The following is a 26873-nucleotide window of genomic DNA, read 5'->3' on the forward strand; positions in this document are numbered from 1 at the left end:
TACTTGTTCTCCATCCTAGCTGCTCCAAAATGGGTCCTGAAAAGGCTGAGAAACTTACAGCGCAATTTTCTTTGGGGAAGTTCAGCTACCAATCATAAATGGGCGCTTGTCAAATGGGATACCACCAGCAAGCCCAAGCACAAAGGTGGAATTGGACTCCGAGACCCTGAACACAGTAATATCATCATGACTGCCAAAATCTGGTGGCAATGGTTAACAAATCCGGACAAACCATGGGCCAGAATTTGGAATGCCAAGTACACCAACAATATGCCGCATACAGAGCTTATACGATTCACCCCCACAAGTCCAGGTTCACTCATTTGGAATTCAGCCAAGCAGCACCACCAATTGATTCAGAAACATAGTTTCTGGGAAATAAGGAATGGTCATCATGCCAGATTCTGGCAAGATGCATGGAACCAACTTCCCAAACTATCCAATATACTACCAGCAGCTATTATTCCAGAAGGGCAAGAGCAACAGCACGCCAAAGTCCACCAATTCTGGAATTCGGACACGGGAAGCGGCTTCAGGAAATGGCTTGCTAGCAACCAAATAATAACCACCAACAGACCGCAGGGAGCAGAAGCCCTTAGCACTGAATTGGCAAAAAGAAGAATTAAGCACAACATCAGTGACGACATCCTCAGATGGGGCTACCTCCCCAAGGGCGCTTACTCCACCTCTGAAGCCTACAATCTTTTGGAAGACCCTCCCATCAAACCTGATCCTTTATGGTCCAGGATATGGAGTTTCAAAACTTGGCCCAAAATTAATCACTTTTTATGGCTAGTGGGACACAAAAAAATTCTCACATGGGATAAATTGCAAAAATGCAACTTCCATGGGCCCTCAGTCTGCTACAATTGCTTTCAGAATGAGGAAACATTACAGCATCTTCTAGACTCATGTCCGTTGGCTACTCAACTATGGGAGAAGATAGAATTTAGGAGTCAAAGACGTTGCAGAGAAATGGGAAACATAATAAACACCATAAGGCAATGGTCTAAAAGCCCTTACAAAAGTGGCTTGCTTAATCATCTGTGGAATCTAATTCCAGGTTTTCTCCTATGGAATATTTGGAAGGAACGGAATAGGCGCATCTTCAAAAACAACAGCTTGAATAGGGAAGACATATGGAACAGCATGCACGCCAACATCCAAGAGACCATGTTACTGAAATCCTGGACCCAACAAGATCTCCCAACGGATGATAATGAGAAAAACATATTATCTAATTGGGGACTGCAACTGACTCAAGAACCAATCTCTCAGAGGGCAGCAAATAACAATGACAAGGGAAAGGTAAATTGGGAAGCCCCGCCTATCCATTCATACAAACTAAACTTTGATGGCGCTTCTAAGGGCAATCCAGGACCTGCAGGATTTGGAGGAGTCATCAGAGATCACCTAGGAACTCTGCATCAACTCTACTTTGGCAATATAGGTTGGGATACCAATAACTCAGCAGAGTTGGAGGGCATGTGGCAAGGACTTCTCACTGCAAGGAGACACAATCTTCAACCACTGATTGTGGAGGGGGACTCCCAAATACTCATAAACATGGCTATTCGAATCCAGAATGGGTCGAAAGCTAGGAAAATCGCCAATAGTTGGAGACTAGAGGCCAGACTCAGTAGCTTGGCGGAGGAAATAGGCAACTTCAATGCCATCTCTTTCAATCACACCAAAAGGGAAGGTAATAAAGTGGCTGATCTTCTGGCCAACATAGGGGTTGATTCAGATAGGGCCATTCTTGAGGGACACCTGAACATCATCCCAACTAATCCAAGGAAGCTGGAATGTGAGAGTCTCATCCTCAGAGACAAAGAGACCCCGGATGCGGGTGGCGGGACGGCAACAATGGGCATGCCACATGCCATGCATGGGCTGCCCCGTGTAAACAATACGGCCTCCATATGAAGGCCGTCAACCAGAACCGGAACCCTCTGCTGCGTTTAATGGAGTTAATGGTGAGGGAGGTAGGTTTATGGGGCTGTACAGAGCACTTAATGCGCGCCTGTATCGAGAGCATGAGGCAGAGCATAACAAGAGCAATGGAGGTTGCAGGGAATGTTTGTCGGGCGAATTTGGGGAAAGAAGGAATTGCAGAGAGCCGAGGCGGTGGCAGCTCCATCCGCTTCATCGTCGGGTGTCTGGTGGTTACTATTGCCGCCATAGCCTCTCTGGTTGCTGGTCCTGTAGCTGGAAGCATTTGGCTCAATTGCTGGGTGAGAACCGGAATTGGTCCACCCCGCAACCAAGGAACGAGTCTCAGAGAGGAAATTGGGCACCAGAGAAGGATTTGGGAGGTAATTGGTTCTGTCTTCAACTCCAAGCTCACCTGCACACACACAAGAGCAGAATTAGTTTCACCATGGCTAAAATCCGTCAGCGACAGCCGTGTAGAAGAGGTTCAGCTAGAGGCTCCTCCTCGCGAGCTCCAGCAGTGGATGAACATCACCACTGTTGTTGCTGCTACTGCCATCGAAGAGCCAAAGCCACTCCACTTCCAATCAGCCAGTTTTTGGAGGTTGGAAGTGCTGAAGAGGACAAATCAGAACTTCCCTCCTTTGGCTCAGTGGTTTTCACATTGCCGAAGGCTGAGAGCTCCCCAGGGCTCAGTGCCCACATCTCAATTCTGTTTACCAGAACTCCGGAAGGAAATGGGGAATCTGCCCCTCAAGACCAGCAGAAGATGCAAGAGGAGGGCAAAGGCAAAGCAATTGTCCATGAATTACCGGAGGCAGGGGAACATAGCTCCGCTTTGGAGCCACCAGCGTCTGAGGCTGGTCAGCACGAAGCGTCTCCTCCGTTGGGGCCTCCTCCTCAGGGTATTGAAGACGAGACATGGCGCAAGATGTGGAAGGGTAAACCAGAAGGAGAAGGCTGGGCGTACATCGTGGAGGACAACAGCCTTGCCGGAGAAGCTGATGCCTGCGCGTCCCTTCCTTCTTCCTCAACACATCGAGAGGATCAAAATTGACACGGGTAATTCTCTCTTGCGCTTTCGTTTTGACGGCTGGAAGTGGTTGTCTACCTATTCGCCTGCTGTAATTTTGTTTGGAAGCTGGTCGGGTCTCATTTTCAATGGGTCAATTCTCAATTTCAATTTTTTCGAGTTGCTCAATCAATCCCATCTGGTAATTCGCCCCTGGTTATTAAGTCAATCCCAGCTGGAGATACGCCCCTGCGTGGGCAGTAATGTTTTGAATCCTCCTCCTGAGGCTCCAATGGAAGCCCGCTGATGTTTATGTCTGGTTCTGCTAATATGGTCGGGTGCTGCCCCTGCGTGGGAGCGTTATATCACTGCTTGGTCTGTTTAGTTTTGTGCTGCCCCTGCGTGGGAGCGTCATATCAGTGCTTGGTCTGTTTTGTTTTGTGAAGGCCTTCCCGAGAGGGAGACCTCAGAATTTGGTTTTTGGTTCCCAGCGAGCTCTCAGAAGCCCTGGAAGACTTGCCTCACAGTTTGTAATTTTCACTTGTACAGTTAATATATGAATTAGATAGCCTTTACGTAGAAAAAAAAAAAAATCCAATATATATACACAAATACTATTTCACACAACAAATTGTACAATTAAATTCAATAATAAACTAAACTTATATCATTATTCTTCTTTATTTTTACATTAACATTCTCAAATATCTGTTAGATTAATTTTTACATTATTTTTCTATGTCCAAACTACAAATTCTCAACCATCTCTTAGATTATTTTTTGCACTATTGTCCAAGTTGCACCAACTCTATATTGATGCTCTATGTCCAAAATGCACCAACTACATCTTGAAACACTACTTGTAACATTTTTATGTAGATTACAAAGTTTTTACATCAAAGGGTTTTTTTTGCATTATTATTCTATGTCCAAGTTGCACCAACTCTATATTAATACTCTATGTCCAAAATGCTGCGACAACATCTTGAAATACTAATTGTAACATTTTTGTGTAGATTACAGAGTTTGCACATCAAAAAGCAATTAGCAAAATTTAATAGTTAACTAGGTAGAAACTTTGATTTTGATTTTATACCAATTTTATTAATTAAAGTAATTTCAATCCCCAAATAGAGTGCCCTGAGGGTGAAATTTCAAATCTGAAACACACATCAAAATTGACAATTTCTACACCTCAAAAAAACCTTGACAGGACCCAAAATTTTACAAACGTATCGCCTTGCAAAGACAACTTGCCATTCAACTTCCACCCCTGATTACAGCAATTGACTTTGTACCAACTCTATCTCCAACCACCATTTAGGACTTTCCTAGGTCAGATTCCTTGCATTCAGTAGGCACGTAGCTTTGACTTTGATCTCTATGTATGACCATTGGATGCCAAAATCTACAATGAAAATATGTTCAAGTACCAATGGTGCAGAGACGTGACGGGACTTTTATCTCTTCTTCAATACCATCTGAAACAAACTTGTGCTTGGCATTTACTGATTAGTGTAGCTTTAATGAACAACAACCAGAATCAAGCAACTCTCCGAGAAACCCAAGCCAACGGACTTTCTTCAAACTAATAAATGTACCATAAAACACTAAGCAAAAGAGCTCACCAACGTCAGTACTCTGATAACAGCAACTACGACGGACAAATGTCACGGTCCAAAAATAAATGTTTACGTGCAAAGAAATAGCACACAAACAGAAATATGAATGTTATAAAAACCAGTGTCACTGTCAAAAAAATGTCGTGCAACCCCGAGAGAACAGGATGTGTCAGTAAACAACACCCGTTGCGTAAGGAGCGTGTGCATGTGGATTGCGAGCTTTACAGGACAGTGCATGTGTGAGCTGGTAAACGACGCGTATGTCTGAATTCATGGGCATCAGAAAAGTATTAAATAAAGCATGCCTCAAACAGACCAGTAGTAGTTCGCATGCACCTTACTGGTTACTACCGAGTTACGTTTGTGTGAAACTTATGGATAGCGAAGATGTAAAGATGCGTAGTTTAACGAGGTTGTAAATTTGATCATAAAATAAGGGGAGCCATATTTCCCATGTTATTGGGCCATAAATGAACGGTAGCTGTATATGGCTACGGTTTGATTTCGGTTTCAGCAAAATCGAACGGTACTCGTCGTTCATTTATGGCCCGATAGCATGGGATTTATTGGTTGCCATAAAATAATAAAAAGTTTGGAGGGAATGACAATTTTTTTTTTAAATTTTAAAATTTTGGATGTTTTGAATTTATTTTTACCATAAAAATAAAATTCAAACACTCTTACATTAATTTATTAAAAGAAATCACCCAATTCTAATAAAATTCAAACACTCTTACATTAATTTATTAAAAGAAATCACCAAATTCTAATAAGTTATGGTTTTTCAAACAAATTTACTGCATGAAATTTACTGATAGCAAAGATGTAAAGATGCCAGTCTATCTTAAGATGACTCTTTTCTCATGGTTAGTGTTTAACAATAAGAACTTCACATGGGACAACTTGAGGAAAAGACGCTGGCATGGCCCACGTGTGTGAAGCAGATGAGGAGTCTAATCTTCACATGTTCTTCCAATGCAAATCCTCTCAGCAAATCTGGTATGACCTGGCCATCTCTTTTGGTTTTCCTCATGTTGTTTTTGTTTCTATCCATGCAGCGTTCGAATGGTGGAGTAGGCAAAGGGAGCCTAGGCGTGTTCTCATCATCAATATGTTATGGTGCGCATGGAAATGGAGAAATCACGAAGTTTTCAGAGACTCAAAGATCCCGTATAAGTCCATCCTACATAACATTTTCGTAATCTTTGACTCAATCCCAAAGAAGTTGCCCAAATAGCTAGGGCCCGTCTTATGGCTTTGTCCTCCCTAAATATGATGGATATGTTTCAACAAGCTTCTATGAGCACATGCTTTCTTGTGCCTTATTGCTCTGAATCTGAGCCCGGTTCTGGATGTTTTGTATATGGTTCATCCTGTTCTTCTCTCAGTCCTTTTCTGATATAACTATGTGTCTTCTGTTCTAGGTGCTTCTATGCACTTTGCTCTTCATGTTTCCGTAAGTGATGGTTTTGACTCGTGGCTTCACAAGCTGCTCTTTTCTGTATTTGTATCCTATCATGGTTTTTTATGTTGACCTAATATAATATATGAAATTTTTGTCTCTAAAAAATCTAAGCTATAAATTTATTAGGAAAATAATTAAAATTTTAATAGAAAATGACAATTTTTTTTAACTTTTTAATTAGTATTTCCAAATTTTAAACTTTTAAATATATTAAATCTATTTCCACCCTAAAATCAAAATTCAAACCCTATACATCACTGTATTAAAAGAAAATCAGCCAATTCTAATATGTTTAGTTCTTCAAACAAATCTACCGCATTAATTATGGCTTATGGGTTGGAGTTCAGTAGTTATTGCTTGCGACCTGTCAGAATCGATTTGTCAAACAATACTGAATTCGATGTTATTATTATTATAAATGCTGTGCCCAGAATAATCGAATATCGTGCTTACAAACCGGGTCTCTTTTCGTCTAATTTTTTTTCTGCGAAATGCGGTACGTTAATGAGGAGACTTTTAGATCATATCTCCCCCATTTATTTAACCTTTTCTAATTATTTTATACGGAGGTTTGTAAAAATGCTTAAAAAAAAAATCTAATTTTAAATTATTATATTTATATGATATTGTTCTGGGGTATTAAATTTATTTATATATTTAAAAATATAATATAAATAATGAAATATTGTAATAAAATTTTGTAAAAGCATTAAAAATAGTGTTTAAAAGTTTTAAATTTTTGTTTTTTCTCTAGAAATAATTTTATTTAATTTGATTGATGTATTAGAATCATAATGATAAATGTCAATGGTTAAATTTATATAAAGATTTTGATTTGCAAATTTCTAAATTTATTTATACATTTAAAAAACATTTCTAATAATTAAAAAATAATATTCTCATTAAAATTTTTATTATTTGGAAAAAAATATAAAATAATAAAACAATTATATTTTAAATAAAAAATAATTTTGTAATAAATTAACTTCTTTAAGTTCTGAATTTTTTTAGATATTTTTATAAGTTTGAGTTATGTAGTTTACACAATCCATGTATTTCATAAAATTTATAAAATGTTGAATCTATTTATACACTGAAGAGGAAGAGGTTAAGTTTTTATTATGATTAAAATTTTCGTCATATGTAAATGTATTGATTGCAAAATTAACAATTCACTTGAAACAAGTGTTTTAGGACAACTTAGTGCTTGCCACTCAAGTTAGAAATTATGCTCTAGAAAAATTTCATTAAACATTATAACTTGCATTAGTCAATGTTAAAATAATAGTGGTTAATAGGCAGATAGATTATAACTTGCATTGGTCAATGCTAAAATAATAGTGGTTAATAGGGAGATAGAATCCTGTAGTCTTGATTTGGAAAGAACTAATAAATTGAGATGCTTACACATTTACATTTTTACTCCACATAAATAATAATGGGAAGATAGATTATAACTTGCATTGGTCAATGCTAAAATAATAGTGTTTAATAGGTAGATAGAATCCTATAGTCTTCATTTGGAAAGAACTAATAAATTGAGATGCCTACACATTTACATTTTTGCTCCTACATAAATAATAATGGGAAGATAGATTATAACTTGCATTGGTAAATGCTAAAATAATAGTGGTTAATAGGCAGATAGAATCCCATAGTCTTGATTTGGAAAGAACTAATAAATTGAGATGTCTACACATTTACATTTTTACTCCTACATAAATAATAATGGGAAGTAACCCCTGATAAGCATATTTAGTTACATATGATATATGTGTGTGTGTGTGTGTGTAGTTTGCTTAGATTAGGGTGGGAAGTAACTAATGAGTTAAGTTATGTGGCAACAGAATGCTAAGGAATCATATGTGGCCACAAAATGCTAAAGAAGCACAAATCTACCAATCTACCTATTGTAAAAAAAATGCAGGGTAAAATTATACCTAGAAATGGAATTTGTCACAGATCACTTAAACAGTGAGGGATACAACATTGTCCAACTACCTTTTCTACTGCACAATAAAATTTGGGGTAGGCCTTGTCATAGAAGTTAAATGCAAGTCAACCTCCTCCTACAAATACACATAAAAATACCTAGAAATGTGCAACTACAAAATTTGGGGTAGGCCTTGTCATATAAGTTAAATGCAAGTCAACCTCCTTCTACAAATACACATAAAAATACCTAGAAATGTGCAACTACAATAAACAAATTTCTAATGGATTTACTTGTCGTCTTCCTTAATGCGGACAAGAAAGCTTTATACGAACTATTATAATTATAGTCGGTAGGTAAGTCAAAGTATCATAGATTGTATTCTCAACAATCAATTCACATGCCATACTGCAAAATAATTGTTTATATAGAATAGTAACATGTTCCAAAGCCCAACTATAATTAAATGATGTTTTATCTCCACACATCATCTGGATCATGGAGGTATCCTTGCCATATCCAATTTTCACTTGTTGGCACTTTGACACCCAGTGCTTTAGGGACCAAAACCCTCCTTAAATGGGAAGGTATGATCAACATTGGATCATCATAAAAAAATCATTTGTATTGGTTCTTTTTGGGTGGAAAAAGTTGGAGGAATTAGTTTGTAGGGATATTTTAGTGGCATGTCCCCATTTGTAAAATTGGGGTTAGAAATTGTCTAAAATATTCTTGAGCCATTTTGAGGCACCAAACATCATTTTATTTTGGTCCAAAAATTTATTTGCATGAAGATGCAATATTCTACACGCCGACACCTTTCTAACAATGTAAGAATCACCTCAATGAAAGATTATATGTGAAAGTTATGAGTCTTTGTTATGAAACTAGCTCACAAAAAGATAGAAAATAAAGATAAACGCCTTAGAATTCAACCTCTTCGAGGGGGAAACCTCCTTTACAGTACACAAATGAAAAATTATTGGATGATACAAATGACAATACCTCCTTTCTATATATATAAGTCTAAGGGGTCCCAATACAATCAGAGCCTACATAACAATACTAATGTAAGGGCACAAGAATAACAATAGTGGGCTTCTATGGGGCACAATAGTAACAATATGGGGACTACATGGGCACAACAATATAATAAGGGGGTTGCAGTAATAACAATAAGGGGTTACACTAGTAGTATAGGGACCTTACATGCCCCTCTCCTTCAAAACGTGTTGTCCTCAACGCTTGCATAGTTTTGGATGCTTCTATATAAAATTATTTTCCTCCCATGTGGAATCTTCAGCGGGTAAGTTCTTCCACTTGATGAGATACTCTGAAATTGATCAATTTTGTAGCTGTCGATTTCTTGTTTCTGTGACTGCTTAAGGTTCCAATAGGATTTTTCTTCATCAAGTTCTAGCAATATTGTTTGAACTGGGATCTTTTGCAACATTTAAATGAGTTCCCACACTTCTTCGTCATTCTTCCGTTCATACTTTGCTTCCTTTATCCAATATAGTTGGATAATAGAAATGGCACAAAAAATGCTTCCACATCCTCATCCTTTCTTGAGACTGCATTTGCAACAACATTTTTCTCCCCTTTTTTGTAGATGATTTCAAAGTCATAACCCAACATCTTTGTGACCCATTTTTGTTGTTCTTCTGAAGATAGCATTTTTTCTAAAAAGTATTTAAGAGTATCATGATCCATTTTTACCTTTAAGTGTCTTCCCATTAGGCAAGGTCTGATGTTTGGAGGAACACTTCCTAGAATCAAATGAATAGCATAATCATGATCACGAATAGGTGGGAGGCCTTTGGGAGTCTCAAATACCTTGGAATGATTGTCCAAGACTTTTTGGAGATATGGAGAAATAGATGATTTCGACGTGGAAACCTCTAGCGAACATAATTGTGCAATTACACCTCGTTGTTATTTCTCTAAAAGCTTTGCCATTCCATTAGAGCTAATTATCTTTCTCGGTTTCCATGCGATACCCCTTAATTCAATTTCCTTTCCTTCTGAAAATAATTTCATGAAAAGTTCTTGAAAATTAAAAGCTATTGTACCCAAGGATTGTAGCCATTGGACTCCTAGTACAACATTAGCACCACCCATTGGAATGGAAAGCATTGGGCTATTCAATACATATTCTCCCATGGATAGCTTGATATTATGGCACTTTCCAGAGAAATTTATGGTTCCTCCACTTGAAATCGTCACTTGACACTCTGGTGTTGGATATATGAAGCAATTCAATTCCTTGGCTATCTTACAACGAATAACTACTACCCGTATCAATCAACACTATTGCATTTTTCTTCTTGATATGTCCTTCTATCTTTATAGTTTAAGGAGTGGTAATTCTAACCAATGCATTACAAGATATGGTTGGATTCATTCCTTCTTTCTCTGGGGTTAGTTCCTAGTGAATATCCTTTTCTTTTGACTTTTCTTGATCCTTTTCTTCCTGATATGTCACTGCTTGAACCTTCTTCTTCTTGATATGTCCTTCTATCTTAAGAGTTTGAGGAGTGGTAATTCCTTCCAATGCAGTACAAGAGATGGTCGGATTCATTTGTTCTCTATCTAGGGTTGGTTTCTGGTGTATATCCTCTTCTTTTGACATTTCTTGATCCTTTTGTTCCTCCTCTTCAAAATCTGTGTAAAATAATTTCTTCTCGGCACACTTATGACCTTTAATGTATTTGCTATCACAACTGTAACAAAGCCCTTTTTTCTTTTTTCTTTCAATTGTTGTGGTGTCATCCTTGTAGGTTGTGGAAGGTTAGGATAAACAACACTTCCATCTTTATAGTTGTGAGGGATAGACTTCCTTATTGCCATAATTTTGCTTTCGACTTTTCTTGCAAACTTGTATGCCTTTTCCAATGAATTAGGTTCCCAAAGGTGAACCTCATGTTGGATGTTATCTTTTAAAGTCACTATGAAGACATCAATCCTCTGCTTCTCTGGAATATCATTTACCCTTATATTCAATTTTTGAAAGTCCTCAATGTGCTCTGCCATTGAACCCTTTTGTTTGAGATTTATCAATTGGCTAAAGAAGGTGTTTCTCTTTGTATCCTCATAATGTGCTATCATTTCCTCTGTGAAAATTGACCACGTGACAAGTGGTTTACGAGAACAAAGCCCTTTATACCATAAAAATTGATTGGTTCTAAATATAAAGATGCAATATGTACCTTTTGTAGCAGTTGCACCTCATGTAGATCAAAATATTGCTCCATCTGTAGTATCCAATTTACTAGATCTTTTCCATCAAACTTCCTCACATCGTTTTTTCTTGATTTTAGGAGCTCGATCTTGAAACGAATATAACTATGTAATTTCAGATCTTTAAGTTTTGAAATATAGGTGTGTGATAGCCTCTGAGTCCTCTTTGTAACCTCACAAGTCTGATCACAATTGGATTCCTGAAGAAAGAGTTATTCCCAATCTCCTGCGATGATCTAATTATAGACTGGTTCAGTAGAGCGAACTTGTACGACATTCCACGTGTCACTGTTTTGACCTTAGATTCTGAAACTGATACCCAACAAACTACAGTCTGTCTTCTTTCTGTCACTTTTTACGAAATTTGAATTAGATGCTCCAAGAGAGAGTTATGATGATTTTCCTAAGGTCACATGTTTGGGATGTAATTTGGGGGCTTGCAAAAACCCTAACTTCCACAGATCATATCTCTTAAAATATAGATATACAATATCTAAAATTCAGACTCGAGGTTCAGAATGATTTTGGCTCAAATGGGTTGTTGTTTAGCTTTTGAAACTTTGTAGCAAAAAAATTATAGAGAAAATTCCACAATGACTTGTTTCGAGTAGTAAAACCCTAGAATCCAAAGCTCTGATACCAAATGTTATGAAACCAGCTCACAAAAATATAGAAAAGAAAGATAAACGCCTTAGAATTCAACCTCTTTGAAGGGGAAACCTCCTTTACATTACACAAATGAACAATTATTGGATGATGCAAATGACAAGACCTCCTTTCTATATATAGGAGTCTAAGGGGTCCCAATACAATCAGAGCCTACATAACAATAATAATGTAAGGGCATAACAATAACAATAGAGGGCTTCTACGGGGCACGATAGTAACAATATGGGGGCTACATGGGCACAACAATATAATAAGGGGGTTTCATTAATAACAATAAGGGGTTACACTAGTAGTATAGGGACCTAACAATCTTGCAAGATGACATGCCTTGTTGACCACCATGGTACAAGTAGATGCCACATCAACCACCATTACTCACACACATGGGGCTAGTAATTTGTGGACTTTCAAGAATATTCTAGAAGGTCGACCAAACCCTTATTGCTAATTGAAGGTTAAGGAATTAAAATCCCTAATCCTAAGTGAATATTGAGCTATGTTAAATATTGAGAAGCTAGGAGGAGAAGGGGTTCCATTTTTTAACATTGTACTTGTTCCATAGTTAAGAAAAACAAACATATAGGAGTGGTATTTTGAGATCATAATAGAGAAAGAGGATGATTTTGTATTAGTTGTTCATGCCACAATGTCAAAAGGTAACTCCATAATGAATTACCATTCCTTTGTATGACAAGAGCATTGGCCTCAACTTCTAGCTAGGTTTTCTCTTGTATTGGGTTTCCCAAGACAAATCTTGTGTTCATTTGTGTTGATGGTGTGTACATATTCATATTATTTCATTTTTTATTTCAGTTATTTCATAAATTCAAGAAAAGCTATTAATTAATTAATCTGGGATCTATCAAAGATGAATTTGCATAATAAAAAATTTCAAAATGTTATAAAATATGTTGTGATAAATTATTCTAGCAGGATATCCATGGTAGTTTATAGATCACCTGTGCTCAAAACAAATTCTGTAGTGGAAAATGATGTGTTCAAATTCCAATGTCTATGCCCAACTATAGTTCTTATTATCCTAAATAATTTTGTTGGGAAACCCTTTACTCAAATCTCCAAAATTCTTGACTATGGCACAAGTGGTGCTTGACATCTTGTTTGTTTATATACCAAGAGCTATAATAAACTTATTTGAGGCATTTCTAGTAGTTGAAAGAGATGTGAGGTTTCAATATCTTAGAGGAGGATTAATTTTTTTACCCATAAGTGACCTTTGTTAATGACTTGACTTGAAGAATCAAATAGAACAAAATAAAAACAAATAAATCCTCAAATAAATATCTTTTAAAAAAAATGGTTTGAGAGAGAGAAAACTACTCAATAATTATATCTATATGTTGTAGAATCCTAAAAAAAACTTCATCTCACCTTAAAGCGGTTGAAATTATCATAGTAACAAATCCCACCAAGGAGATCTAATATAAAGTCTCTCCATTCCCAATCTCCAATAAAAATTAATAAATTTTATAGAATTATGGACACAATGCATAGATAATTAAGAAGAGTTATAGTGAAAAATACCTAGAATAATAAGTTTGAAGTAAGAACTTTATCAAATTACATCAATTTTTATAAGTGTTCTTGCTTTACATAAAAGCTATGTTCCACACTTACTATATTTGGATTATAAATCTAAGTTACTTTTATCTCATCTTTAACTTGCTCCGTTTGGGTGGATACAAGATATAAATAAGTTGACACGTATGCCAACATGACCATACTAATCAACTTACATCACGATACATTGGGTTCTAATTGCTAGACCATATGACCAAAAAAAAAGAAAGAAAGATAACTCCATGGGACCGATGGATTAACCTTTCAAGCGTTGTAACCTTTCAGATAATAACATAATATACTTGACCAATGGTATCACAACTCTCATTGTTTGGTTTATATATTGATAATCTTGAAGAATGGATAAGCAATATTGAAGGAGAAGGCATCCAATTAGCAAGATATATGGTGAAACTGCTTTTATATGCATATGACCTTATCCTTATTGCTAAATCTGTGATAGGTATGAGAAAGCACTTGAAAGCTCTGGAACTCTTTTGTCAAGATGCCGGAATGCAAGTAAATATCAGCAAAACTAAATTCATGATTTTCTCCTTGAAAAGAAAGAAACACCCACAAGGGCTCCACTGGGGGAGCAATACCATACCACGTGGGTTCATATTGGGGGATATATATTGAGGAAAAAATGGCATAATATATTGGGGGATATATAGGGGGTAAAGGGTTTTTATATTGGAAGGTATAAAAAATGGAGTTCAAAGTTAATGAAAAAATATAAAGGGGTATAAAAAATGTTAATGAAAAAATGGATACCTACAATATCTAGTGGAAGTAGGGGTTTTTTAAATTGGGAAGGTGTATTGGGTTCGTATTGGTAGGGGGTTAAATAATGTGATTTTTAGGGGTATTTTCCAATATGTAGTCAAATTAAGGGTATTGTTTAATATGTCATGAATGCACGTGATAGGACAAAGGTTCATTGAGTGAAGCCCCCGTGAAAACACCATGATAATTTTCTCTTTAAGGGCAACCCCTTGGAGGTTGTAGATGAGTAAAAATATCTAGGAATTGAGTTCCACTACAGGATCAACTAGGAGACATGTAGATCAAAGAGAATCTAAGGAGGATGGAAAGCTTCTTACCTTCTTCAAAATAGGTGTAGACAAACATAATTATGGGATTGGAAGACTAAGAAAACCCTATTTGGTTTATTAGTGGTGCTAGTTATCCTCTATGGTTGCGAGATATGGGGAGTAACATGTCAAGCCTCAAATGGCGACAAATAGAAAGAATCCAAAAGCATCTAATCACAAGTAGCCTCAAAGTCAAATCAACGGTTCCATATGATATACTTTTAGCTGAGGCTGGTATGTTTCCAATTGAGGCTTCAACGATCATTCATTTGCTAAGTTACCTAAAGAAGGTTGAAAATATGGATAAGCATCGATGGCCCAAGTTGGTTGTCAAAGAAGAGCTAAGTCGTCGAAAAAAGACGTGGATGAAGCAAAATAAAAAGTGGTTAGGTAAATGGGACATAAATTTGCATGATTGTCCTCACGCTAAGGAGGAGATAAAAAAGTGGGTGTTAAAAATTTAGGACTGCCATGTGGACAAAACAAGTAGGCAAAAAAAGCATATTATGTCAAAGAATTTAACCCCACGTGGAAGCATGATGATAAAGAGTATTTGAGTTCCACAATCAAGGGAAAAGCTAAAATATTAATTGCGCAGTTGAGGACTAGTTCCCATCATCTAAGGTGTGAAACCGGGAGATGGGCAACCCCTAAAGAAGAGTGGGAAGAAAGAACTTGCATTTTTTGCAACACAGGGGCAGTAGAAACAAAGTGGAATTATATCAAAGAATGTGCAACATATGAAGGTATTCGTCGTCAGTTTGATAACAGTCTAAAGGTGAACAATCTCAGTGAGCTTTTTGAGGAGGAAAGACTTCACAAAATAGCGAATTTCTTACTCTAGATTCACAACAATAAAATTAACATGGAAAATAATATAAATATGGTTTAAGTTGTTTGGTGGTCCCTTAGACTGTGGGGTCTCATGGATGTCATTAAAAACCATTCATTCATTCATTATATATCGTCTGACACCACTGATCAAAGCTAAGACTAGCTTTTGATCACCTAGTCCCACGGATCGCCACCTCCAATTTCCTAACACTAATGTTATGGTATTTGTAGATGTGGGTGTACTAACATGCTCAAAACTTATGCTTATTCCACGCTGTGATGCATTGTTCTAACATGCCAAGGCATAAAACACAGTTCATGTGTATCCTCATCTCCACTCTTACAAGCACACTTGATGAACACTACACTCAATGAACATTTTACCTCAAGAAAGCATATGCCAATCAGATTTGATCACATGTGTCATCTTTAGATTTGTTATTGACAGATGATGAAAGTTGGTGGGAGAAATCTCCCTTATAAAACACCTTTAACTTAATTACAAAAAATATTTTAAATAACCAAAAATCACAATTTTGTTTATTTAAAATTGTATTACCAAATTAAAAAAAAAAATCAAAATATTAAAAAATTAAAGCAAGTTTTTACACTAAAAAATAATTCAAAAGCTTTCAAAATCACCTAAAAATAAACCTCTTTAGCCCTCCGACATCAAAGTCAAAGTAAACCACATGAGTTAAATGATAAATTCTCCATTATTTAGACTTTTGTATAATAACAATGTTAGCTGGGAATTTTGATGTATTCATCTTCATTTGACATTTATTTTTGAAATTACCTGCACATTTATAGTTGTAGGCTCACTTGTATTACACATTTAGTTTTGCCTTTGTGTGTGTATTAGTTTGTTTTTGACCAAAAAATTATGTTGCTTGTTCATAGTTTAAGATTGAGAATTCAATTTTGTTATTTATTATTATTGTTTAAATTTATTTATTTGTAAGGTCATTGGTTGAGGTCTTATTATGGTTGTTTAATAACTCCCATTTATGTTGGTTACTAATTTTTTAAGTTTTAAGTTTTATTTCCTTTTTATTTAGTTATTTAGTTTTTTTTATTATTTCCATTTCCATTTATAGTTGTTCTCCATATTTTCAATTTAAGATGACTTACTATTATATTAAGAATATATTTTATAAATTCAATTATAAAAAATTATATATATTAATAAAAAATAAAACACAAACATATTAAGTGTATATACGTTAATATAATCAATATTAATTAATTATATTTTTTAGTTTTTAGTGATGGTATTCAACAATACAATATTTTATTAATTGTTTTATTTTTGTAATGAAATCTTTATATCTATTAATTTTTAATTTAATTAAACTATATTTAAACTAACTTGTAAATACTAACTATTATATAACCCTTCTTTTATATATCAAAATGATTATGGTCCCGTATTAATATTCAATAATAATACAAATATTTTTTAATTCATGCATTCGAAAATTAGAAAATGATTGCACATTATAACTCATCATAGATTTCTTATATTATATATTAAATCGATTATTTTTCAAAATTTATTTTCAGCGATAATATTTTTTTAATGGATAGGTTTGGAAATTGGAAAATGTTCACACATTGCAAGTCAATCTACCACATGTAAATGATTATATTGTATATATATATAGGTTTCGAAATGTTTGTGCGGGCATTATATTGTGATAGCATATTGCTGAGAACAGTGTCACTTTTTTTTGCTCTGAGCTGCTGCGCTGCAACCCTAGCCGCGCCTTCTGAGCGACCCCGCTAGCGCTCTCCCCCATGGAGCCTGGAGGCGGCCCTGTGGCCCCTCCCCCCTTTCCACCGGAGATTGAAGCCTTCAAGGCTCTTGTATCTGCAACAGGAAAACGTCAGGTCACAGGCCCGCAGCAAAAATTCGTCAAAAAACTGGACAGTATACCCAAGGTGGCCTTACCAGAAGAGGAAATCTGTAGATCTGCGCTGAATCTAGCAGAAAAAGGTTTGATCGGCCAGTTCACCGGGTTGTGGCCATCCCCGAGAGCAGTCGAAGAATGGGTTAGAAGGAATTGGCTACCTTTGGTAAAAGAAGGAATCAAGATCTATTTTGTAGGCAAAGGGTTCTTCGTTTTCTTGTTCGACAGTACAGAGGACAGAGGCCTGATTTTCAGAAACGGGCCATACTTCATGGGGCCTCAAGGACTCTACTTGAACAAATGGTCTACTGATTTCGATCCAGCGCAAGACGTGCCCAAGGCGGTTCCTGTTTGGGTGCGCCTCCCGCATCTTCCCCTGCATTGCTGGAATCAAAGCTCACTTCAATCCATAGGAAACGCACTTGGAAAATACATAGACCAGGCCCCAAGGAAGGATCAATACTCTTGTGCCCGGATCTGCGTGGAGGTCGATCTGGAAACAGGATTACCCGAAGCGATTCAGTTATCGGTGGCAAACTGGACACACATACAAGAGCTTGATTACGAACAGCTGCCTTTCAAGTGTCGATTCTGTCATGAGTACGGGCACTTTGCAAGATACTGCAAAAAAAGAAACGAGGAGACTACAGAGAAGGACAAAGAAGATCAATGGAAACAGGCAAAGAAGGCAACATTCAGTAGACAGAGTAACAAAAACAAGGCTAAAGGGACAGAGAACAAAGTAGATAATGGAAGCACAAGTAACCAAAATGCCGGAAGCAGTGAAACAAAAGACAATGAGGGGGATAAAAACCCCTTTGAAATCCTCACGCCTCCTTCAGATCCTCCAGAAGCAGGGGAAGAAGAACCACCACAGCAGGAGAATATTGAAACCATAGAGCCAGGTAATGACCCAATCCCCAACCCAAGCAATCTTTCTTCCCCTTCATACGCAGATATAATAAAAAAAAAGAAGAAAACCATAGAGAATATGGGATCATCAGATGATGAAACATTTGAAAGGACGGCAAAAAGGGCTGGACGAAGATCAAACAAGGAAACTAGAGAAGAGGAGTCAGAAAGACAAAAAACCCTCGGCAGCCAAGCTACCATCGAAATGACACTAGGGAGGAATATCAGGCCTAGGGCCTCCAAAGGAGGAGGGCCTACCCCTTTAAGTGGTAAATGATGCAGTTGATCTCTTGGAACTGTAGGGGTCTGGGTAATCCCAACAAGGCAGAGGCTATCAAAGACTTATTGAAGATGGAGTCCGCGGACATCCTTATGCTCCAAGAGACCAAAGTAGAAGGGGAAACCCTTCTAAACACCAGTATGTTGAAATGGAAATTTGATTCAGGAAAGGCTGTTAGTGCAAGGGGATCGGCCGGTGGAATAGGCACATTTTGGTCAAAAAGCTCATTCACCTTGGAACGATTCACAGAGACCCAACATTGGATCCACACAGATCTGCGACACACGGTAAGCAATCTCTCCTTGGCCCTTTTTAATCTGTATGTTCCTGTCCACTATGAAGAAAAGAGAGAGTGTTGGAGGACACTAATGGCCTATATAGAGCAGATCAACCCTTCAAACGTAGTCATTGGAGGAGATCTGAATATCATACTAGACCCCAAAGAAAAAAGAGGAGGGATATATTCTAGAGACCCCTTTGTCAACACTGTGGGCAATCTGATTTTACAGTGGGACTTAGTTGACTTCAAGCCTATAAAAGGAAAATACACCTGGTCCAATAACAGATCAGGAGAAAATCAAATCTCAGCTAGGCTGGACAGGTTCCTCATCAGCAGTACATTAATGCTGGACAATAGAATGGTTTTCTCTAAGATCCTCCCCAAGCTTACATCGGATCACAAGCCAGTTCTTCTTTGTATCAAAAAAGAAGAAGATCTCGGCCCTCTTCCTTTTCGCTTCAGCCCTCTCTGGGCAGGCAAAGACGGATTCTATGAAACTGTTCAAACGGCCTGGAGGATAGCTGTTTATGGATCCCCAAGTTATGTGTGGGAACAAAAAATAAAAAACACCAAAAAAGCTCTGAAAGATTGGATTAAAAAATCTTTGCAAACCCCAACTAGCCAAAGGAAAGAAGCAGTTCTTCAGCTGGAAAAAGTCCAATTCGAAATGGAGGAGAAAGATCCCTCTCCCACAGATTTAGACATAGAAAAAACTGCCCAAAGGAAAGCATATTGTTGTTTCAGAACTGAAGAAGAATACTGGCGTTTAAAGTCTAGAAGTTTGTGGCTCAAATTTAGAGACAGGAACACCAAATACTTTCATAGACAGTGCAGGGCACGAGTTTCCTGTAATCACATAGCAGAGATAACAAGCACAACCGGACAGGTGTATAATGGATTTTCACAAATCAAAGAAGCAGCTGTCACTCATTTTCAGAATCTTTTAAGTGCGGAAAGAAATGGAAATGAGGAGGACGCAGAGGAGTTCCTCTCAACCATCCCAAACCTAGTCAAAGAGGAGGACAACGACTCCCTGATGAGCCCAGTCACGGATGAGGAGATAACCAATGTAGTCTGGTCCATGGAACCGGATAAAGCTCCAGGACCCGATGGGTTCTCAGCTCACTTCTACAGAATCTGTTGGGAAATCATCAAATACGACCTATTCAGAATGGTAAGAGGAATCCTGAGGAAGGCAAAAGTAGGAGGAGGAATAAACTCTACCTTCCTAGCCTTAATTCCCAAGGAAACAAACCCAAGGACCTTTGACAGATATAGGCCGATTTCTCTCTGCAACTTATCTTATAAGATTGTGGCCAAGCTGCTGGCCAACAGAATCAAGCCTCTCCTTCCAAAGCTCATCTCCCAGGCACAAGGAGGATTCGTAAAAGGCAGACAAATTCTGGACAATGTCATCCAGATTCAAGAAGCTCTCCATTCCAGCCTAACCCGGAAAGAACAAGGTATGATCATTAAATTGGATATGTGCAATGCCTTTGACCGTGTTAATCGCTCCTTTTTGTTCAGGGTTCTAGCAGCTTTTGGCTTTAAACAGGATTTCATAAACCTCATCAAGGCTTGTACAGAAAACGTTTGGATCGCCCCAATGGTGAACGGTAGACCAACGGAATTTTTTCAAGCCACCAGGGGATTGAGGCAGGGCTGCCCCCTTTCGCCCTTCCTATACATCTTGATGGCAGACGTTCTAAGTCGCAAGCTAACCCAAGAGAAACAAGTCGGAACCATTCCAGGGATAAGGATAGTTCAAGGCATAGCCCCGGTGAATCATGCACTATTCGCAGATGATTCAATTCTGTTGGGGGCCGCATCCATGAGAATTGCAAGCGCTTTTAAAACCATTCTTCAGCAGTACTGTAACATCACCGATGCATTAGTCAGTGAAAGGAAAAGTGCAATATACAGTTGGAATATCGATCAGCACGCTACAGACAGAATTGCCAACGTTCTGGGGTTCAAAGGATATGCTCTGTGGGAAAAAATCAAATATCTCGGCTTACCATTGACGAGGGGCTCCAATCGAAATCAACTGTGGGATGAAGTGATATCTAAATTCAAAAATAAGATAACAGCGTGGGGCGGAGTCTGGCTCACCACCGGAGGCAAACTCACCCTCATCCGATCCGTGCTCTCTGCCCTGCCCACATATCAAGCCTCGCTGCTGCTGGCTCCAAAACAAATCACTGACCAAATCTCCAGCATCATCCAAAACTTCCTCTGGAGCGGAGGGAAAGGCAACAAAGATCGCTTCCATCTCATCAAATGGGAGACTGTGAAACGCCCAATAGCTGAAGGCGGACTTCAGATCCGCGACCCCCAACATGCAAATCTGGCATTGGGAGGCAAACTCCTGTGGCAACTAATCACAGAACCTTCGCACCCAATCAGTCAGTTGCTGAACCTCAAATATTTACAAAAGCAACCAATCTCATCTTTCAATCCAGCGCAATCTCCAAGAGGAACGCAGGCCTGGAGGCTGTGTTGCAGAGGGATCGAATTCTTCCGAAACCATTTATACAAAATTCCTGGGAATGGCAAAAATTCGCTACTATGGAAAGAACGAATCATGAATCACTCCCCTCTCTCAACCAACAACGAAATAGCAGAGTTGAGAGCCTGGTTAATCTCCAAAGGAGTAAGGAAAATTGAGGATATAGCAGAGTGGGATCTCAATGGCAACTGGCAGCGCTGGACGTTGCCAATCATCCCAACCCACTTAAAAGAACAGTCAAAAATTCTGTTAGAGGCAATAACAGATTTTACACCTGTGCATAAGGAAGAGGAAGATCAATGGGGATGGGGAAAAACAGGAGAGTACACGGTCAAACAAGGCTACTTTCAAATGCAAGAAAAACAGGAGTCACAGTACCCGGAATCAGTTTGGAAACAGATATGGGAAAACTTCAGCATCCCCAAGATCAACTTCTTCAGCTGGACCTTATTCCACAATAAAATCTTGACCGGAGACAATTTGTGCAAAAGAAACTTTGCAGGCCCGCATCGTTGTGTCCTCTGCAAGAACGCTTCAGAAACTGCAGTCCACTTGTTTATTGACTGTGAGTATGCACAGAAAGTGTGGAACAGCTTCTTAATAGGGCTGAATGTGAGCCCCCCAACACGCTGTCAGATCACAGAATTGTTTTTGACATGGAAAACTCGGTACCCCCACAGCATCAACGAAAAATCTCTTTGGCACAAGTTATGGACTGCTGCACCGAAATATGTTTGTTGGAAGTTGTGGCTCTCCAGGAATGAAGCTGTCTTCAATCAAAAAGACATAAATGCAGAAGCAGTAGCCAGGCAGGCCAAGGATCTCCTCTTAGAAACTCTGAGACAAACTAGTGTCAAAGACAGCAACCTCAGAAATGAAGAAAAGACGTGGCTGGAAGGTTATACACCCATGCCAACTACATATGCCATCATCCGCCCAAACCACAAGGAAAACTGGCAGTACAGAGACAACTCGGACAATTTTCAAAATTGGTGGAAGTCACAAGGTAAATGTACAATTTTCTTTGATGGGGCTTCGAAAGGAAACCCAGGCAGGTCAGGAGCAGGAGGTGTCATTTACTTTCAGAATGGCAGAAAAGAGGAATTCAGTTGGGGACTTGGGCTAAAAACCAACAATCAAGCGGAAGCACTCAGTCTTTTAAAAGCTTGTCAACTGACCAGAAAAGGAAACGCAAAGGAAATTATAGTTTTTGGAGATTCAGAACTGCTGATAAGGTCTCTAATACACAAGAAAAGCCTCAAAGATCCAGTTCTAAACAAGCAGCTAGCAAGAGTAAACAGATTAATGAAGGAATTCTCATCAGCACAGCTCTTCCATATCCTCAGAGATTTAAACACTGAAGCAGACAGGCTAGCAAATGTAGGATGCAATCTTGAAAAAAGTATGATCAGCATAAATGCAGAGACTCTGAAAATGGCAATCATTCCTTAGGAGCACTAGGAAAACAGAGGAAACAATGAAAGTGATTTGTAATACCTGCTTGGCTTTGGCCTCTAATAAATAAAAATACTCATTTCAGTTAAAAAAAAAAAAATGTTTGTGCCAATAAATGTAAGTGTAGTCTAGACTACAATTTGCCAGGAGGTCTAGATAACTCAAATATATTATATTTTTAATTAAATTTATTTTAAACTAAGTATATTTATAAATATTACGTGGGAGAAAAATTTAAGTTTTTAAATAATATATGTATGAGATTTAATATATTAATTTTGAGTTTTCATCGTATTGTTTTTTTTTAATAGTTTTTTAAATATTAATTTTTTTATAATATTTCTAATCTTATTTAGATTTATTTTAATATTATTACATTAATAATATTTTAAATATTTTTTTAATGTTTTTTATTTTAAAAATAATATTTTAAATAATTACAAATCATTATCATAATCAATATTATATTTTATTTAACAATACTCCACATTTTTATTATATATATATATATATATAGAAAATATTCATATTTTACTACTTTTTTTTTTAAGCCGAAAGCAATGATCCTCTTCATACTCTTTCCCATTTCTTTTTAAAACTCTATAATTAACCACTCAATTGCAAATCTCAACTGGTTCTATATTTACCCATAATGATTAATATCTGAATTGGTAATGTCCCCATTTATTATTACATGATAAGACTATTTTCATTATTTGAGTGTAGGGTTCATTTCCTTCCATCCATTTGTCTCAATCCTCATATGGAACGAAACGTCGTATGTTAGGCCCCTATACTACTAGTGTAACCCCTTATTGTTATTAGTAAAACCCACTTATTCTATTGATGTACCCATGTAGTGCCCATATTGTTACTAATGTACCCCATAGAAGCCCACTATTGTTATTATTGTGCCCTTACATTATTATTGTTATGTCGGCTCTGATTATGTTATGACCCCTTAGACTCCTATATATAGAAAGGAGGTCTTTTCATTTGTATCATCAAGGAATTGTTCATTTATGTAATGTAAAGGAGGTTGCCCCCTCGAAGAGGCTGAATTCTAAGGTGTTGATCTATCTTTTCTATCTTTTCTTGAGCTGGTTTCATAACATTTGGTATCAGAGCTTTGGATTCTAGGGTTTCGCTGCTCCAAACAGGTCACCGTGGAATTTTAGCTATAACGTTTTTTCTGTGACGTTTCAGAAGTCGCAAAAAAAACCCATTTGAGAAGAAATCGCGCTGAACCTTGGATCCGAATTTTAGAGCTTTTCACGTGATATTTACGGAGATATGATCTAAGGAAGTTGGTCTTTTTGCAGACTCTTGAATTACATTCAAAACAGGTGACCTGGGGAAAATTGTCATAAATTTCTCTCTGGGGATTAGATTGAAATTTCGTAAGAAGGTACAGAAAGAGGATGGACTGTAGTTTTCTTGTATATATTTTTCAGGGTAAAAGGTCGAAACAGTGACACGTGGCACTTCATACAAGTTCGCTCTTCTGGAAAGTTCTATAATCAGGTCATCTTGGGAGATTGTGCATAACTCTTTTTTGGAGAATCCAATTTGGATTAGACTGGTGGCATTGGAAAGAGGACATAGAGGGTTACTACAAGTAGCAATTTCAGAACTTAAATATCCGCAAGTACAGAGTTACAATCATTTCAAGATCGAGGTCCTAAAATCAAGAAAAAGCAAGATGAGGAAGTTTGATGGCAAGGATCCAGTAAATTGGATACTTCAAATGCAGCAATATTTTGATCTACATGGTGTACCACTGTTACAAAAGGTATGTATTGCATCTTCATATTTAGAACCGGATCAATTTTTATGGTATAAAGGGCTTTGTTCTCGTAAACAACTTGTTACATGGTCAATTCTCACGGAGGAAATGATAGCACATTATGAGGATACAAAGAGCAACACCTTCTTTAGAGCAACACCACAACAATTGGAAAGAGTAAAAGGGCTTTGTGACATATTTGAAAGTAAAATTATGGCAACAAGGAAGTCTACCGCTCACAACTTTAAAGATGGATGTGTTGTTTCTCCTAGCCTTCCCCAACCTACAAGGGTTAAACCACAACAATTGGAAGAAAAAAGAGAAAAAGGGCTTTGTTACAATTGTGACAGCAAATGCACTAAAGGTCATAAGCGTGTTGAGAAGAAATTATTTTACATAGAGTATGAAGAGGAGGAAGAAAAGGATCAAGAAACATCAAAAGAAGAAGATATATGCCAGGACCCGACCCCAGAGAAAGAAGAAATGAATCAGAACATATCTTGTAAACTATTGGCAAGAATGACCACTCCTCAAACTCTCAAAATAGAAGGACATATCAAGAAGAAAAAGGTGCAAGAGGTGAAAGATCACATCAAGAAAGAAGAAATGAATCCAGCCATATCTCGTAATTCACTGGTTGGAATTACCACTCCTCAAACTATCAATATAGAAGGACATATCAAGAAGAAAAATGTTCAAGAAGTGAAAGATCACATCGAGCGTCAAGAAATGAATCCGACCATATCTTGTAAAGGATTGGAAGAAATTACCACTCCTCAAACTCTAAAGATAGAAGGACATATCAAGAAGAAAAAGGTTCAAGCAGTGAAAGATCACATCGAGCATCAACAACAAGTTCTCCAACTTTTAAAGGATAACGCCACTTCGGTACAAAATCAAATGAAACAACAGGTAGATCAACATCATAGTGAAAAATGTTTTGATGTAGGCGACCGGGTATTTTTACTGCTACATTTAAAGCAAGCTATTTATGAGAAGGAAATGTTGGCAATACTACATGCACTTAAAAAATGGCGACCTTATCGAATGGGAAGACTCTTCAAGGATGAGGATGTGGAAGCATTGTTTTGTGCTATTTCTATTATCCAACCAGATTGGATAAACAAAGCAAGGGATCAATGGAAGAAGGACAAAGAAGAATGGCCACTTATTCAAAAGTTTCAAAAGATCCCAATTCAAACAATATTGCCAGATGTTGAAAAGGAAGGAAAAATCATATTGGAACCTGGAGCATTCACAGAAACAAGAACCCGACAGCTACGAAATCAATCAATTTCAGAGTATCTCATCAAGTGGAAGAACTTACCCGTTGAAGATTCCACATGGGAGGACAATAATTTTATACAGAAGCATCAAGAACTACTCAAGCGTTGAGGACAACGCTTTTTGAAGGAGAGGGGCATGTTAGGCCCCTATACTACTAGTGTAACCCCTTATTGTTATTAGTAAAACCCACTTATTCTATTGATGTACCCATGTAGTGCCCATATTGTTACTAATGTACCCCATAGAAGCCACTATTGTTATTATTGTGCCCTTACATTATTATTGTTATGTCGGCTCTGATTATGTTATGACCCCTTAGACTCCTATATATAGAAAGGAGGTCTTTTCATTTGTATCATCAATGAATTGTTCATTTATGTAATGTAAAGGAGGTTGCCCCCTCGAAGAGGCTGAATTCTAAGGCATTGATCTATCTTTTCTATCTTTTCTTGAGCTGGTTTCATAACATCGTATTCCACTATTGCACTAAATACAACTATTTCATAACTGCCACAAAAGTGCCAACTACAACATGTTAGTTCCAGTCTTCGCAGCCTGTCCCCAGGGATCAAAATGGGCTCTTACTATGTCTGGTTTTCAGAGATGTTTTGCACATGATTTTAAGTTCAAATCATATCCTAAGTATGTCCATCAGAAGCAGCTTGGAAAAATCTTTCCAACGGTATATCACACTCCCATAATCGGTTTCTATATCAGAAGATATGATCAAAATGAATGATTGATTCTTGGTTATGCATGTTTTGAGGTCATTTGCTGCACACAGAGACAAGTTTACTGCAAATCAGTTTCTGAAGTAATAGACATGAATTTTACAAAAGTGAAAGAGGTTTTTGTCAATCACATACCAAATAACAAAAACCTCCTTCCGTTTATGCACAGGTGTTACTATGTGGGAGATATACAGTGATATTTGAAGCCTACATTAAAACAAAACAAATTTTGCATTTGTTTTACTCTTTTAGTAATTGTAGTGCGATGCCATTTTACAACAGATGGAAAATAATTTTGAGAACCCCAAGGAGGTTTTTTCAACCACGAGCCATATAACAAA

Source organism: Pinus tabuliformis, chromosome 1_1 (genome assembly GCF_031772625.1).
Source record: "Pinus tabuliformis cultivar Carrire ecotype Pingquan chromosome 1_1, CPIR1, whole genome shotgun sequence".
Classification (NCBI taxonomy): Eukaryota; Viridiplantae; Streptophyta; class Pinopsida; order Pinales; family Pinaceae; genus Pinus; species Pinus tabuliformis.